The 16304-nt window shown below is 56.9% G+C and overlaps 1 protein-coding gene across 3 annotated transcripts in view; it reads left to right on the top strand.

Moving 5' to 3' along the window:
• The window catches only part of AGPAT3 (1-acylglycerol-3-phosphate O-acyltransferase 3), a 95993-nt gene that overhangs the window by 40355 nt on the left and 39334 nt on the right, over nucleotides 1-16304 (top strand). The window contains exon 1 of one of the 3 annotated variants that reach the window (XM_060297709.2): nucleotides 2724-2843. The exons of the other annotated variants lie outside the window; for them this stretch is intronic. The gene's annotated coding sequence lies outside the window, so the exon portion shown is untranslated. Of the gene's footprint in view, nucleotides 1-2723; nucleotides 2844-16304 lie in introns of those variants that run through there. 3 annotated transcript variants of the gene reach the window in all.

The raw sequence follows: 16304 nt of genomic DNA, 5'->3' as shown, positions 1-16304 counted from the left end.
CATGTTAAAACGATGATATCTTGGCTATATTGGGTTAAATAAAAGACATCATTAAAGTGAATTTCACCTTTCACTTTTTAAACGTGGAAGTAGAACATATAAATTACACGTGGGGCTCACGGTGTCTCCCTGGGCCAGCCCGCTTTGCCTGCGCCGGACTCTGAGTCTGCTGAGAGAGAAGGGGGCCGATCGGCTGTCACTCCTGCTTCCGCCGGCCGAATGGCCGTTTCTCCGGCCATTAATGCGTCCCTACGATGGAATACTCCGCAGCTGACTTTACAAGGATGAAATCGGTGATGCTGATGCTAGCGCTGCTGGGCCCTGGACCTGCCCCTCACCCAAGTACTTTGCACAATTCGCTCATGTCATCTTGTCTTCCCCACTGTACAGATGAGGAAATGGAGGCTCAGAGAGGTGCCTAACTTTCTCAGGGTCACACAACTCGTTGGTGGCGAGGCCAGGGTTCGAACCCCGGTAGTGCTCTCTGTGGTCTCCACTACTTTTGCAGAAGAGGAGAGGTGTGTACTGACCCGAAAGACTCTTCTGCTATAGTGGTTAGTCCATTCAGGCTGCTATGACAGACTCCCATAGACTGGGGGCTGATGAGAACAGACCTTTATTCTCACAGTTCTAGAGCCTGGAAGTTCAAGATCAAGGTACTGGGACTTCCCTGGCGGCGCAGTGGTTAAGAATCCGCCTGCTAATGCAGGGGGCACGGGTTTGATCCCTGGTCCAGGAAGATCCCACATGCCACAGCTACTGAGCCTGCGCTCTAGAGCCCGCGAGCCACAACTACTGAGCTCACAAGCCACAACTACTGAAGCCCGCGCGCCTACAGCCCGTGCTTCGCAACAAGAGAAACCACCGCAATGAGAAGCCCACGCACCGCAACAAACAGTAGCCTCCGCTCGCCGCAACTAGGGAAAGCCCGCGCGCAGCAACGAAGACCCAATGCAGCCATAAATAAATAAATAAAAATTTAAATAAATAAATAAATATAAAGACATAATTTAAAAAAAATAGAAAGATCAGGGTGCTGGCAGATTCGGTGTCTGGTGAGAACCCACTTCCTAGTTCACAGCCGGCCAACTTGGCACTGGGTCCTCACATGGTAGAAGGGGCAGGGAGCTCTCTGGGGTCACTTTTATAAGGGGCTCCACCCTCATGACCTAATCACCTCCCAAAGACCCCACCTCAAATGCCACCCCACTGGAAATGACTGGGATTTCAACGATGAATCCGGGGGGAGACGAAACCATTCAGTCCATAGCACAGAGCATGGAGGGAGAAAGACAAGTTACAGAGGCCACAGTATCACAGAGTGTGACTGTTTGAAATCACCACATTTGAAAACTACAAGCGTCAGAAGAAGAGACACCAGACTCCACAGCCGTCGGGCTGGGGGTGGGACGGGGCCGTGGCAGACACTTCCCTTCTTACTGTGCACTTCTGCATGGTTTCACATTTTTACAGCCAAAAATTTATTACTCCCTACTCATTTACAGAATCTTGTTAATTTGCAAAATCTTTTAAAAAACAGAGTTCAGAAGTCGGGGTGTTGTCTACTGGAAACATTTCGCTGGAGCTGGAGAACTGGGCGGGCCGTTCTCCCCCCAGGCTGAGAGGTGCAGCCTTGCGTGCCCCGCTGAGTGGAGGGTCCAAGGAGTTCCCCCCCGCCCCTCAGGCCTGGTTTTAGGAGTCGGTGAAACAAAGCTGCTTCTCTAATCTTCTTCTACCCCCCCATCTTCTCTGCTCCCCGCAGAGACTAGCAGGTCTTTGCAGCTGTGAGGCTCAGATGTTCTCAGATCCAGGGGAAATCTGCCTTTCAGTGGATGTGGGAAAAATAGGCATTTCCCGAACGTTTTGGTTGGTTTTTGCTCCTTGCTGTTTAAGACGCGATTCCTACTTCTGGTTTTGCAGTTAGCTGGCCTGACTCTGCCGCATGTTCACTGTGTGACGCTGGGCAAGTTGCCTAACCTCTCTGAACCTCAGTTCCCTCATCTGTAAATGAAGCTCCTAGGAGTGCCCGCGTCCCGAGAGAGCTGTGAAGAGTGAGGGGGCAGACTCGCAGAGCCGCCAGGACGCCCAGGGACGGTGACCTGCGTGCAGGGCGCTAGCTACAACAGCGGTCACGGTCACCAGGCAGGACCGTGAACTCCAGCTGGTCTTAGGGGTGTGGCCTGAAATTCTACAACTCAGGTTCCCCCTCCAGTGAGCTGGGAGGGTGGGGGGGCCCACGCTGGCCTGCTGCTTGCGGCAGGGGCGGGCGGGTCTGCCGGTGCGTCCAGCTGCCGTCCACTGGCCGGGCCGCCGAGCCACCTGTGGACGCAGCAGGCTCGTGTGATAGCCACCCGGCCGGTGGGGGCAGCCGCCCCCGAGGGAGGAATGAGGCCTGTCTGCAGGTGAGGGCGTGCTTCGTGGTTCCATCCCTTCCACTCAGCAGCCTCGGAGGGCCTTCTCTTTGCCGCTTCCTGGAGCTCAGAGCACGTTGGTGGCTGTGCGTCCCATTTCTGGGAGCAATGCGGGGACGGGGACGGGCACAGGGGAGGGGAGTCCCTCCCCACTGTTGTTGGGGTCCAGCCCAGCTCCCTCCTCCTCTTCCTGTGAGAGGCTGCCCAGCCCCCCACCCAGGGCAGGCATTCTGCCACTAAGAGCGGTACACTGTGTGCGGCGCTGCTGTGTGCTCGCTCTTATTCTCACTGAATACATCCAGGGTTGGATGAACCCTTCCCAGGCTGCTTCAGGGTTTCTGTCTACACGTCATTTGAATGGATGCAAAGCATTAAGGCACTTGGGCACGTCCTTGTTGTAGACACCTGGCTCGTTCCTGTGCTCCGACATCTGTAAGCATTGCGGGAAGAGCCTTGGTGCTTGGGGCGTTATGACATTTACAGCTTCTCGTGCTTGTTTTCTTGCACTGGGGTAACTTTCACCAGGAGGTTGTGAAGACCTGAGTGAGGGTTACGTACAGCCCTGCCTGGGAACGGGGACCCACAGGCTGCGGCGTCCGTATGCCGGTCACTTAGCTGCAGGTTAGACAGAAATTTTAATAGTGATTTTTAGTTGAAATGGTTAGGAACAAAGCAAGCTGATTAGTATGAATTTTAAGAATCACGATAATTGTTCAAAGAGGTTTCATGACTGAAAGGACATTTTGTTTAAAAATTGCTTTCCCTGTAGGAGTTTTCTTTCTGGGATGAGTTTCAAACGGGTGGTACTAGTTCCTGGAAGCTGTGAGATTCACTAAGAAGGGTGTACACGTGTGTGTAAACTCCACGCAGAATGCTGGGCTGTGCAGTGTTATCTCATAATGAACTGAAATCGTCCACACGCCAGTTCTCTTGCTTACTGTGCCGTCATTTTGCTTCTCGAAGGGCCACCAGGTAGTTCTTGCAGGTGCGTCCATGCTCTGTGCACGTCTTCCTCACCGTCACCTACCACTGAACTGTAAGTGCCTTTGGAAGGCCTACCAGCCAGTCCCGACAAAAATAAGTGTGTCCCCATTATCTGAACGCCCGAGGTGGCCGAGGGCCAGAGAGCCTGGTCCTTAGAAGGCTTTGCAGGCGGACCCCCTGACTCAGAGGGAGTTGCTCATCTAGACCCCCTCCCCGCGGATCAGAGTTTTCCCAGGACACCTACTGTGGTTGCCGCCTCTGCCCTAGTTCACCCGACCGGCCCGCACAGATGCTGCAGAGTCACTGCCGCTGCGCGGACGGTGCTGGGGGAGTTCTGAGCTGCTCCGCAGCACTGGAGACCCGGCCTGGCTTTCCTGGGCTCACGCCTCAGGCTGTTTACCCGTGTTTGGTTTGCATAGTAACCTGTGTTCTCCAAGGTCCCAGTTTGGTTTGGAAGGGTGTTGTATCAGTGGGTCCCTGAGAGCCCCGGCGGCCTCCTTCCTGGGACCTCTGCCACCACCGGCTTGTTCACCCCAGAGCTTTTCACGCGTGGCGTTTATCTTTGTTATTTACGTATTTATTCGTGTATTTAAAGCTGTGGGAGGGCACATCGGGTTGAGTGAAATATAAAACCTCCAGGTGAGAGGGCAGGAGGTCGCCCCCCCCCAGGTGCCACCGTGTGTGTGTCCCAGGCCGGTTCCCGGCAGAACGCGTGGACGGGCCCTCCTCCAGGACGCGTGGATGGGCGTGGGTCGGAGCATCTTCTCTGGGAAGTGCTTGCGTTGCAGACGCCGCAGCTGCCTGCTTCCTCCGGGACCGGTGGAGAAAAACCGAGAAACTCACGCCCTTTCCAGTTTCGAGCTGCCTGCAGACACCAGAAGCTCAGTGTCCAGGCGTCAGCGGGAGGGATGCCCTGGGCATGGGAACGAGGTGCGGGGGGCGGGGAGGGGGGAGGGTGGTGTCCTTGGTGGGAGGGAGCCCAGCAAGGCCTGCAGGGGCCCGGAAGCCACGAGTGAGTGCTTTTGGCAACGCGTCTCCCCCAGCTCTGGTGCCCAGCTAACTGGGTAAACAAGCGCTGAGCCGGGCTCGCAGCAGCGGGCCGGCGGCATCTCGGCAGCAGACTCCAGGAGCGCGAGGCCCGCCACCTGGGACAGAGCAGAGCAGAATCCGAGCCCTCTCCTCCCCAAACCCGGGCCTCGTCGCTGCCCTTCTGCCTGTGCGCCGGTCCCATCGTCCTGAGCCAGGGTGCTGGGATTGACACAGTGTCTTCGGGGAAACTGGGCCGGAGGGTGACTGACTGCCATTTAACAAGCGTCTGAGGCGTGGAGACGTGGGGACCAACTCCAGGACACCCCGGCCCCTGGGGACTGCAGGAGACAGGATAAGCCCAGCTCGCTCGTTCCTGGGGCGTCTTGGGTTGGACCGGCCGGCAGGGGGCAGCGATGTGCTCAGAGCCCACCTTGACCAAACAGGTTTCAAATCCTGGTGACCTTGGGCAGAATTCTCTGGAGTGGGCAGCAGTACGGTGATCGTTCAGCGAGTAATCCTTGTACAGTACCGTCAGTTAGCGTGACCTTGGCGTGGCCCCCGTGACCGCCCACCCACGTGTCTCGGCATGGTCTCCTTTCCGCTTAACTCTTGGCTCCTTGTTCCTGGGTCAGGAGCTCGTGGGCCTGCGGATACCAGGGAAGGGGTTTGCCTCTCGTTAGGGCTCTACCTCGCCTGCTGCCTCGCGGGCCCTGCCAGCCGGCCTGTGGTCCTCGGTGTCCGCCACCGTCGGCAGGCAGTGTGGGGTACCCTGCTGGATGAGGGGGGTCAGCGGGGATGACAAAGAGGGCTGCTCTTTGAAGCTACACAATAATAGCTGCATATTCTTCACATGTGCCCGTGTGTGATGGGCGTAATGGTTACTAATAGTTAAGCAGGAATAGTTAGTTACACCTTGAGTTCTGCTGAGCCGCGTAAGAAAGGGAACGTGGAAATGTCATGAGAAGAGTCATCTAGTCAGAAGAAAGGTTTCACCAAGTTTTTTTTTTTTTTTTTTGTGGTACGTGGGCCTCTCACTGTTGTGGCCTCTCCCGTTGCGGAGCACAGGCTCCAGACGCGCAGGCCCAGCGGCCATGGCTCACGGGCCCAGCCACTCTGCGGCATGTAGGATCCTCCCGGACCGGGGCACGAACCCGTGTCCCTTGCATCGGCAGGCGGACTCTCAACCACTGCACCACCAGGGAAGCCCTTCACCAAGTTTTTAAAGCATTCCTTTTAGGTTGCTGCCGTACAGAAACCGCCAGGAAATTCTAGCAACATTCTCCCTGGTCTTTTAATACTCTGTATAAATCAATAATTTTCAGGTCCAGGGAAATAGAGCCATTATATTCCTGTGCCATTTTCTTGTGTAGTATTTGTTCTCCTTAACTTTAAAGAAGAGACGTGGAGAACCAAACCCGAGTAGTTATAGCGAGTGACGCTGGCCTGTGGGCCGCTCTCAGCAGAGGACGGAGAGGACGCTTCCCTCCATGGGTCCCAGCCACGCACAGCCATGCAAGCGCAGACAGGCCCCGCACGGCGAGTCTCCATTCAGCAGAAACGCTGCTTATAGGAGGAGGGTTTTGCCAAAATTCCTATGCCAACCTTTAATTCAAAATAAATAAAACCGGGCTTCCCTGGTGGCGCAGTGGTTGAGAGTCCGCCTGCCGATGCAGGGGACGCGGGTTCGTGCCCCGGTCCGGGAAGATCCCACATGCCGCGGAGCGGCTGGGCCCGTGAGCCATGGCTGCTGAGCCTGCGCGTCCGGAGCCTGTGCTCCGCAACGGGAGAGGCCACAGCAGCGAGAAGCCCGCGTACCGCAAAAAAATAAAAAAATAAATATAAATAAATAAATAAAACCAAGTTACTGAACGTTCTAGGTTTGGTGTGTTTTACGCAAATCACGTAAAGGGTGTCATAAAAACCTGCTGCAGTCCCCATGTCCCACGTGGTCAGCGCAGCCAAAACCAGGGTTGAGGTTTTGCTTCCCTCCTGCTTCTAGCCTGGAGAGACACCTCGGGTATGTCTTTAATCTCTGCTGATCTGTTGCCTCCAAAGGAAACGATTTGGGCACAATGACGATGTCACCGTAAGCGCGAAGCGCCTCTGGCATTTGCTGCGACAGGCGTTTCCCCGGGGGGACCTTGACGTAGTAGCGGGATCACTCCCACGTTACAGTGGGGGAAACTGAGGCTCAGCCGGGAAGCGGGGGCGGGGCGCAGGGATCGGAGCCCAGTGACAGCACGTGTGTGCTGCGCACCTCTCCCTGGGGGCTCTCTCTAGGACGCGCTGAAGACCCCAAAGGAGGGCAAGGGCCAGGCCCGCATCTGCCAGTGAGCCGCCTTCCCCAAGCCGGGACTTGGCAGGCAAGGGACCAGTGGGCTCAGCCTGACTGTTCCGTTCTGTCCCCGACACGTGGCCGGAGAGTCTGGGCCCGAGGGACCATCTAAGGCCCGGGGCCGAGGGCAGGCCCGTCACTGCTCCCCAGGGTCCAGAGTCCAGCGCAGAACAGAGGAGAAGCAGACATGGCACAGCCCCTGGAGGAGCCCCTGGGGATGCGGTCTGAGGACACGGGCTCAGAGGAGTCTGCGTGGGGCGTGCAGGGACCCCACCCCACGCCGGTCACCCACCCGCCTGCCCCCCGAGCTTGGCTCCAGCCCTGAGAATGCAGCAGGAGGCTGGGGACAGGACAGGACTTGGGAGCGTCCCCAAGGCCTGGAATCGAAGGTGACCGTTGGGATGCTGGCAGTGGCAGCAGGGCGGGCTGTGGCCTGATTTCGCTTCAGACGAGCAGTTAGTTCTGGCTGCGCGTGGAGAAGGCCTGGAGAGTCTTTCAGGAGCAGGGCAGAGCCAAGTGGGGCTCAGGAAGTCCTCACAAATAGCCTTTTCTTTTTTAAAGTTTATTTATTTATTTTTGGCTGTGTTGGGTCTTCGTTGCTGCGCGCGGGCTTTCTCTAGTTGCTGTGAGCAGGGGCCACTCTTCATTGCAGTGCATGGGCCTCTCACTGCGGTGGCTTCTCTTGTTGCAGAGCACGGGCTGTAGGTGCACAGGCTTCAGTAGCTGTGGCTCGCAGGCCCCAGAGCACAGCCTCAGTAGTTGTGGCGCACAGGCTCAGTAGTTGTGGCTTGCGGGCTCTAGAGCACAGGCTCAGTATTTGTGGCACCCGGGCTCAGTAGTTGTGGCTCATGGACTCTAGAGCACAGGCTCAGTAGTTGTGGCACCCAGGCTCAGTAGTTCTGGCTCATGGACTCTAGAGCACAGGCTCAGTAGTTGTGGCACATAGGCTCAGTAGTTGTGGCTCACGGGCTCTAGAGCACAGGCTCAGTAGTTGTGGCGCATGGGCTTAGTTGCTCCGGGGCATGTGGGATCTTCCCGGACCAGGGCTCGAACCCGTGACCCCTGCATTGGCAGGCGGATTCTTAACCACTGCACCACCAGGGAAGCCCCCCAAATAGCTTTTCAGATGGTAACTGGCCTCAGGGGAAAGGTTGAGTCCAGGTGCTGCCGGTCAAGGATCAGGTCAAGGGTGCCGGCCGCCTTCCCTGGAGACCCGGGAGAGCCCTCCGCTCAGTGACAGGGCACAACCTCACGGGCAGCATCCTTGCCGTCCCACGAGCAGACGCACCCAGGACCCCAGGGTCTCAAGGCTGCGTCTGCCCGACTTTGGGGGCTTGTTCTGCGGACGTAGGTCACTGGGCAGCTCTGGGGGAGGAGGGCTGTGTCATGACTCATTGGGAAGGCAGAGGTGCGTCCCCTCCTGGGGCTCCGCGCGTCTTCCGGGAGCTGGCCTCCCAGCCCAGCAGCTCCTCCACTGCTGTAGGGATTAAGGGCTGGAAAGCCTTAGCCAGTGGGACTGTGCTGGGCAGTGCTTGGAGCCCCGCCCGTGGGCTCAGTGGACGAGTGATGACTGCCTCCTCGCCTGGTAACTTCTTAGGCCGGGAGCCAGAGGCTGGAATGGCAGGACTACGCGTCTAGAAGGAGCCTTACAGAGCCTGTCCAGAGGCCCCAGGTCAGCTGCCTCAGGTCACTCGGGGATGTTCACACCCCGCAGACTCACTGTGGAGCTCGGGGCCCGAGCAGGCTTGTCCAGCTGTGGGTGCCCCCACCGTGCAGGGCGCAGGGCTGCGAGGGGGCCAGGCAGGCAGCAGCGGGGCAGCTGCCAGTTTGGAAGACGGTGTTTTGTGCCGAGTGCCACAAAGGTGGACGGCATAACGACTGCCGTTCCATCCCAGTACAGCGTGAAGAGCCCTCAGAAAGCCTTCCGCCACTCCTCGCGCGTCTGTGCCCTGAGAACGGGTTTCCCGTGGGCCACCTCTGCCCCGGGTCACCTCATGTCACCTCGGCCCCTCGTTGCAGGTTCAGACATCGCAGGCTGGGGAGGCATCAGAGGACGGCAGCCCCCAGGTTCCCTCATCCAGTTCATTCCACACCCTTCCCAAGAGTAAGAGGGGCAACTCCTCCCCACGGTTCTTTGCAGAGACGGTGCCGGAGCGGCTGTGCACCCAGCGCCCGGACTTGGAACTGGGTGGCACGTGTGGCCTGGCGTCCGGGTAGGGGTCTGGGGAGCCCGTGAGCCCGGACCCAGCCCCGCATAGAGGACCTATGCCTGTCACCTTTCCAGCCCGGGGGCCGAGCCAGGCCCGCCCGTCTAGCTCACCAGGCCGGGCGGGGCTGGGGGCGTCGTGCTGTCGGGGTTCCTGCGTGTTCCCTCCATCCGCAGTCAGGTTGGGGGCGGGGGGGGGCCCGCTGACCTGTCTCCTGGCCAAACCCCGTGACGCCACCTGCTTACGACGGCTCCAGGCTGCAAGCCGATTACTGGATTAGTGTGCGCCCGCAGAGCCCCCGCCGGGGCCGAGGAGAGGCCCGCATTTTCTGTGGGGCTCCAGAGTTCCGTGTGCATCTGCGCTGGCCGCGAGACCCGCAGGCCGCTGCTGGGAAGGCGGCATCCAGAAGTGGTGTCCCCTCCTTGCGGGGCAGATGTTCTGGGTGGCTGAGGCCCGGGCAGTGTGGGCCTGGCCGAAATCCCACTTCGCATCCTCGGCTGGAGGCTGACCCGCCCCCGCTGCCAGTCTCCTCTCACCGACTTCCAGAAGGATCCGAAGATGCTGGCCAGCTACTCGGCCTGCCTGTTCTGGGGGGTCTGCGCCGCCCTGCTGGCCGTGGCTCTGGCCTATTATTTCTACTGGTGAGCATGGCCGGCGCCCGGGCCGGGCTGTCCCGGGGGCGGGGGGCGGGCAGGGGAGAACATGCTTCTGCTTTTGCTGCGGCTCTGCCCCCTCTGCTCTCCACACTGACGAACAGTCCCTTCCGTCGGTGGGGGCCTGGCAGCAAACAAGGGAAGCAGGTCGCCAGAGCCGGCTGCGTCTCCGCGAGGCGAGGCTGCCGCGGCTGCTAATGTACACGGTGGTCTGTAAATTAAGTGGAAAACGGGTCGTTTCCATTAAAGGGATGCCGCTCGTTGTAGCCGTAAATGACGAGCTGACTTACGGCGAGTCACTCGGACCCTGTGCGCAGTCGCGATGGGAGTGCCCACCAGTTCTCGCGGTGAACGCGGGGAGGTGCCAAGTCGGAGACCACGCCCGCCTGGGCTCCCGACGCCCCTTTCCAGCCTGGCCCCTCACGAGGCTGGGATCGTAGACGGGGCCTGTGAGCTCCAGGACCCCAGTTTCCGTCTGGAGGGCGAGACACCGATGTACTGTCTGCAGGTGACAACCTCGAGCAGGGGGCCGATGGTGATGCCACGGAGTTCAGGGAGCGACCCCCACAAGGCGGCGCCCACCTGATAGTGGCAGCTGGCAGGGCGCCGTGCGGAAACCCAGACCCCAGGTCCGGGGCTGACTTTATTTGCTGGAGCTGGAGAACGGGGTAGCTTCCTATGAGGAGACCTCTGCTCTTCTGAAGGTTCTGTCCCGGGATTATTTTTGTTTCCTCCCTTTTTGTACTTGGCTGGTTGGGAATTCAGTTCTCTGATCTGGAAGCTTTCTGTCCCATAGATCCGATTAATGCTGGTTCTGTTTCTGATGACGAGGAGGGGCCCGGCCGGCAGGCAGGGGGTGGGGGGGCCCCCCGGGCAGGCTTGTCCTTGGCCCCGGGCTCTGCAGCACCACCCCCAGGGTTAATACAATTTACAAGTGAGGATTACACAGAACCAAAAGATAAACACATGAGTGTGGGGAGGAGTTAGCCCTAATTCCTAATTAGACTCGTGTCCCTTGTTAAATGGGTTTCTGGCCTCTTTTGAGGGTGAGTAGCAGCCGTTGTTGGCCAGGAGGGGCCCCCATAGGAGGAGTGACCCCCACAGGAGGAGTGACCAGTAACGTTACCACAGACCCTGAGACACTCCTGAGGGTGAAGGACCACGGCACAGGTGTGCGGTACCACTGCCCACAGGTAGCCTCCGTGGGGGGCCGGCTCCGGGCCCCTGGGGTGGGCGGCGGGTGTGTCTGTTGCCCAGTCGTCATGTCATGGTGAGTCAAGGCAGGGAGGGGGCAGTCTGTGCACTCCTGCTGGGCGGGGGGCGGGGGAGGGGCGGCTGGTTTCTAGTCTGGTCCATCCTCCCACGTTCCCTCCACCGACACTCGTCCCAGCCACTCAGTGGTCGCTTGATCCACAAACGGGTAGAGACCCAGTTCAAGGAACATTCTTGAAGCAGCCACGATCCGACCAGAGAGTCTGGCAGCCCCTGTCGGGTCCCCGAGGCTGCGAACTGAGAGGGGGTGTCAAGGTTGTCATTCTCTGGGTCTACAGAACTGTCCTCCCCAGCCAGTGCTGGACTCCTGCGCCGCCTTTTCCGTGGCCGTCGTCCCCAGTGACCCCGCACCCTGCTCCGGGCGGGCACTGGCTCAGCGCTGGTGGAAGGCCCCCTGCAGAGGGGCGACTGGGGGCTCGCAGCTCACTGCACAGATGCAGCCCAGCTCCTGGTCGGAGGGTGCGGGGAGGAGCGTTCTGCTCCGCGAGAGGCCGGCGCACCTTTGTGGACGCACCTTTGTGGACGTGCGCACACTTCAAGGACAAGGTGGCGGCCTCCGTGCTGCAGATCATGTAAATCTTGGCTCCCCCTACTGGGAGCAGCACGGGAAGTCCAGCGGGAGGGACCTTCCCCTGGCGGGCACCAGGTGACTATAGTCACAGCTGCCCGGGACGTCCCAGCACCCAGGACAGAGGTCTCACCTCCTCTGGTTCTCTCCGTGGGCAGGGACTCTGGCCAGAGCGGGCTCCGTCTGCTGCTGGGTGTGAACCCGTCACTCACAGGGGCGCTGGACGCGGCCAGCATGGTCTGGGGGAGAAGTCGCCCTGCCCCGTGAAGGGGGCCCCTTTTGAGGCTTTACGTGGGGGAGTCTGGTCTGGCAGCCCTGTGGGGTCACGGAAGGTGCCACGCGGACCCTCTGACCAGGGAGTGAGGTGGGGGAGAGTCGCCTCGTCTGGGCTCCGGGGCCAGGATGGAGCCCAGCTTTTCCCAGGAAGCCTGGCTAAGTTTGATAAGTTTCCCTCCCTGTTGACGTGTGTTTATCGCTCTGGGGTTTTGGGGTGTTTGTGGGGGGGAGAAAAAAAAAACCTAGCGCTGAAAACCTTGTTTGAAATTATAAGGGTGGCTGTTTTTCATGTTAGTTATTTATAAGCGTGTGCAATAATCAGATTTCAACCACGCCCTTCGAAATGAAGTGTGTAGAGAATAATTAAAACCTCATTAGTGTAGAGCCAGGAGGGAAAGTGAGTCTGAATTAGTGAAACTGGCAAACAGGGACCTAGAGCTTCACTGAGCTCACGTTTGGGAAGTAACTGGCCAGCCCATCTCTTTGCTGCCGACCGTCTCAGAGCGTGTATCTGTTACCTTCAGCATGGAGTGGGGCGCCCAGGATCCCCCAAACTCATGTGGCAACAGGACCCTCTTGTGCAAGCCGTTTTTTGGGGTTAGCAGCTGAATTATGCGGTTTTGCAGACGCTCAAAATGATTCAGATTCTATAATTTGTGGGGAAAATAGCACCTTTGTTTGCTGACCTGGGAACTTGAATGCCCTTTAAAACTTGGCTTACAGAGGCTGTTTCAGACCTCAGCTGTTTATAAAGGAAGGAGGGAGGGAGGCTTATGAACCCTTAGAGCCCGCCTGTGCCGCTGCGCGTAAAGGCTGCCTCATCGCCACCTTCAAACAGATACAGAAATTCAAAAGGATCATGTCACCCGCTGAGGCCACAGACACGGGACAAGAAGGCACTCCTAAGCCCCAGTGTCAACACACTCCTCCTTTTTGGTGGAGAAAACCGTGGCGGGCGGGCGGGACCCTGGGCACCGAGGGTGGACGCTGACGGCGTTGACGGAATTCATCTTCAGAGTCTCCACTGAGAATGAGTCCTCGGGCGCGTTCCACAGAGTTTGCACGTGCCTCTCTCTCTTGACTTAAACTTTATCCAGTTCCCGGACAGATTTTTACTAAGTATCCACCGTGTCCCAGGCACTGTTCTAGATCTTTGGTTATCAGTGTGTAAGGTGGACCAGACCCCCATCCTCATCAGCGGTAGCTGTCCACTCCTCACGCGGAGCGATGAGGAATTTAGTCAACTTACGTGCCTCCCACCTTCTCTCCAATGCTGCCACTAAGTTTTGTTACTTATACTGTTGTTTTTAGTTATTTTACTGTTCCCTTAAAACTGTAATGTACTCAAATTTCCACTTTTTTTTTTTTTTTTTTTTGCTGTATGCGGGCCTCTCACTGCTGTGGCCTCTTCCGTTGTGGAGCACAGGCTCCGGACGTGCAGGCTCAGCGACCATGGCTCACAGGCCCAGCCGCTCCGCGGCATGTGGGATCTTCCCGGACCGGGGCACGAACCCATGTCCCCTGCATCGGCAGGCGGACTCTCAACCACTGCGCCACCAGGGAAGCCCATGTTTTTTATTTTTGAGAAAAGAAACATATTCCTTCTTCAATACCAAAAACTTCCAGCTCCCTAGTTATATTCTTTGTTGAACAAATTCTATTTTCTTCTTGAAAGATTTCCTGTTTTAATCTGGGCCAGTTTCTTTCCAGGCCATCTATAAAGTTGTTATCCTGGCATTGCTTTTCATTGCAGACCTGCCTATTTCTTCTTCTTAAATTCCATGTCTTCCTCTTCCTTAGATTCCTTCTTGTTTTGCTGGGCTACATCCTCAAATCATCTTTTCACAAAGGATGAGTGGAAGTCAAATTTTCTGAAACCTCGCCTATCATGAGGTTGGCATAATTTTTGTCGTCTTCTTTGTGTGGGTCAGCGTCCTGATAGAAAACAGACGTGTGAAGGGAGGATTAGTAAAGGGTCTGTTTTCAAAGGTGTACGCAGAGATTAAGAAAGCAGGAAGGTAAAAAAGAACTGAGTTAACCAGTTCTTGCAGACAGTGGGACTTATTCCAGCACACTTTTTGTGGGGAAGGAGCGTCCGGGGGAAAGTAGGAGGAGAATCGTGGAATTAAATGTTACTGTTCTTGGTCCCAGGGTCCAAATTCTGTGAAATTTGTAAAGTGACCACATTTTGGCTTGTTCACGCATCAAATCCTCAAGGAAAACCCTGCTGTGTCCACTGCTATTGGCCTAAATAGAGGTTTCAACCTGAAAGCACTTAGGAAGCGGATGCTGCTGGTAGTGAGATAACCATTGCAATACATTTAAGATGACAGTAAAGCATTTGTAGTACGAGCGTATTATTATTTCTTGGTTCAGTCAATAGACCCGTCTCTGCTATGTATGTTACAATTTAGAAAAATCCATAGGATGGGAGTCAGTGCGCTGTGCAGGGGAGAAGAAAGAGCCTCTCAGAGAGGGCGATCGTTCCCGGTGCTTCTTCCAAAGGGAACTGGACAGAGTGCGTGGCCGTTCATGCAGGGGCAGGGGGCGGGGCGGGGCGCGCTCCAGCCGTGTCGGGACCTTCCGTCAGCAGCGCCAGATGTAGAGGGCTTGGAGTTTCTATGCTGACTGGAAGGGATTAAAACTTCTTAAGCAATTTAACATTTTAAATGTTGCAAGATCATTGCCACCATAACGGGCTATCATTTAGTAGATGAAATTAATCCTAGTGAATCTTTGCCATCTCATGAATTTAATTTTCTTTTCTTCCGCTCAGTGCATTGTTCTGTCTTGATACTTGGTCTTTCTGTCGAGTAGAGCATCGCATCCTGCACTGAGGTGGTGCCGTGCCATTATCTCTAGGATGCAAAAGCAGTGACTGCCCACAGCAGGTTCTTCGCAAGTACTTATTGATAAAGGAGAAGAGCCCAGCGCTAGAAAGAGCTAGAAAGGTCGTCACCTGTCTTCTTACTCAGGCTTCAGTATTAACTCTCTGTCACAGCTGGAACATCTGTAAAGGTCACCAGATTCCCTGGTAACTCTTTCCATGGCTGTATTAACATTAAACTCAGAAAATGTTTTATCTATTGTGTCTTTTAAATATTAACAAATTTTGTTATAACTCATATCTTTGGAAGTAGATGTGCTACCTTACATAATGGGGCTATCAGTGGGAGATGCGTGGCTGGTACGTTCACCTGCAGGATTCGCCATCAGTTCCTGTGCTGTTCCTATGGAGTGCTGGGTGCCGGGTGAGATCGGGGCAGCACGGCAGCCAGCCTGCTTGCTGCAGGGTTGCCCCGACTTTTAGGGAAGGACACTGTGGGACTAGGTCTGCCCTAGAGGCAGCCGTCCTCCCTCAGCTGCTGACCTGTCCTCCCCGAGCAGGGTCATCTGAAAGTGATCACAGCAAGAGGTTGGTTCCCCCCAAAAGAGCAAAAAGCAAGGCCTGTTCCTCAGATACAGCCGTGCTCTTTCTAGGGTGCCCTGCAGGCCTCTGATGGCGTCGCGTCCAGTGGTCCCGTCCAGCGGTCTCAGGTCTCCTCCCCCACCCCACCCCCGGATGCGCCCACGTTGCCCGCGACCCAGCCGTCCTCAGATGCTGCTGTCGGTCTTGCCTGCTATGGAAAGGAATCCTTAGGGTAAACTTGAGAACAAAGGGCTTTGGTGTAAACTTTTGGGGATTGGGGGAAAAGCAGAAGAAAGACAAAGCCCGAGAAAGGGATGAATTCATGTTCAAGGAAATGAAGTGCGGAAGAATTTAGGATTTACCTGTCTGTTTATAGATCACCTCTTACCTTCACAAAAGGCTGTGAGGGAGCCAGTGGGACTGCCCGTAAAATCCCATCAGACTCCACTAGCGTTTCCCATTTGTACTGGAAAAACTGGTTTCAGGGTGAGAAGCTCCGTTGTGGGGATGCAGCAAGGAGGGGGTGGCCATCGGTTCCTGCACCTGCCCCCCAGGCACAGGAGAGGTCTCCCCAGCGGCCAGTGCCCCCTGCCCCGCCCGGGACTTGTAACCTGAGCGTCCAGGTGGGGCGAAGTGGGGATGGAGCCGCTCTGGGGGCAGGAGTGGGCTGCTGCCCTGTGGCCTTGAAGGCTGCTTGTCCAGCCCCACCACAGAGGTCTTCCACTTTCCAGTCCGGCTACTGGTAGGAAAGGGAGGAGGAACTCAGGGCTTGTCTCCCAGGGTCCCGGGGTCCCGGGGTCCCGGGGCGACGCCTCTGCTCTGCGTCAGGCCGTGTGCACCAAGTGGGTGCACGGCGTTCGTGACAGTCTTTGTTTCACTTTCTACCTGATGTTTCTACCTAACATCTGGTTAATGTTCTCGGAAACCATCCTCTACTTCACAACGTGCATGTCTGAGATGCTCTGAGTTTGTGCTCTGGCCAGAAGCTCAAATGACAGGCAGGCTGCTGAGTGACAGGCGACCCTCGTTCTCCGACTTGGGGTGAGTCTGACCTCTTCCGAACGCCTCTGGGTCGGGGCTGCTCTGGGACCCGCGAAGCGGGCTCTTCCTCCCCTCTGGACAGAGGCCGAGGTGGACATTTGAAACCTGTCGTGTTTACT

Source organism: Globicephala melas, chromosome 4, assembly GCF_963455315.2.
Source record: "Globicephala melas chromosome 4, mGloMel1.2, whole genome shotgun sequence".
Taxonomy (NCBI): Eukaryota; Metazoa; Chordata; class Mammalia; order Artiodactyla; family Delphinidae; genus Globicephala; species Globicephala melas.
Note: the sequence above shows the minus strand (reverse complement) of the source record. Positions and strands in the feature narration are given on the sequence as shown.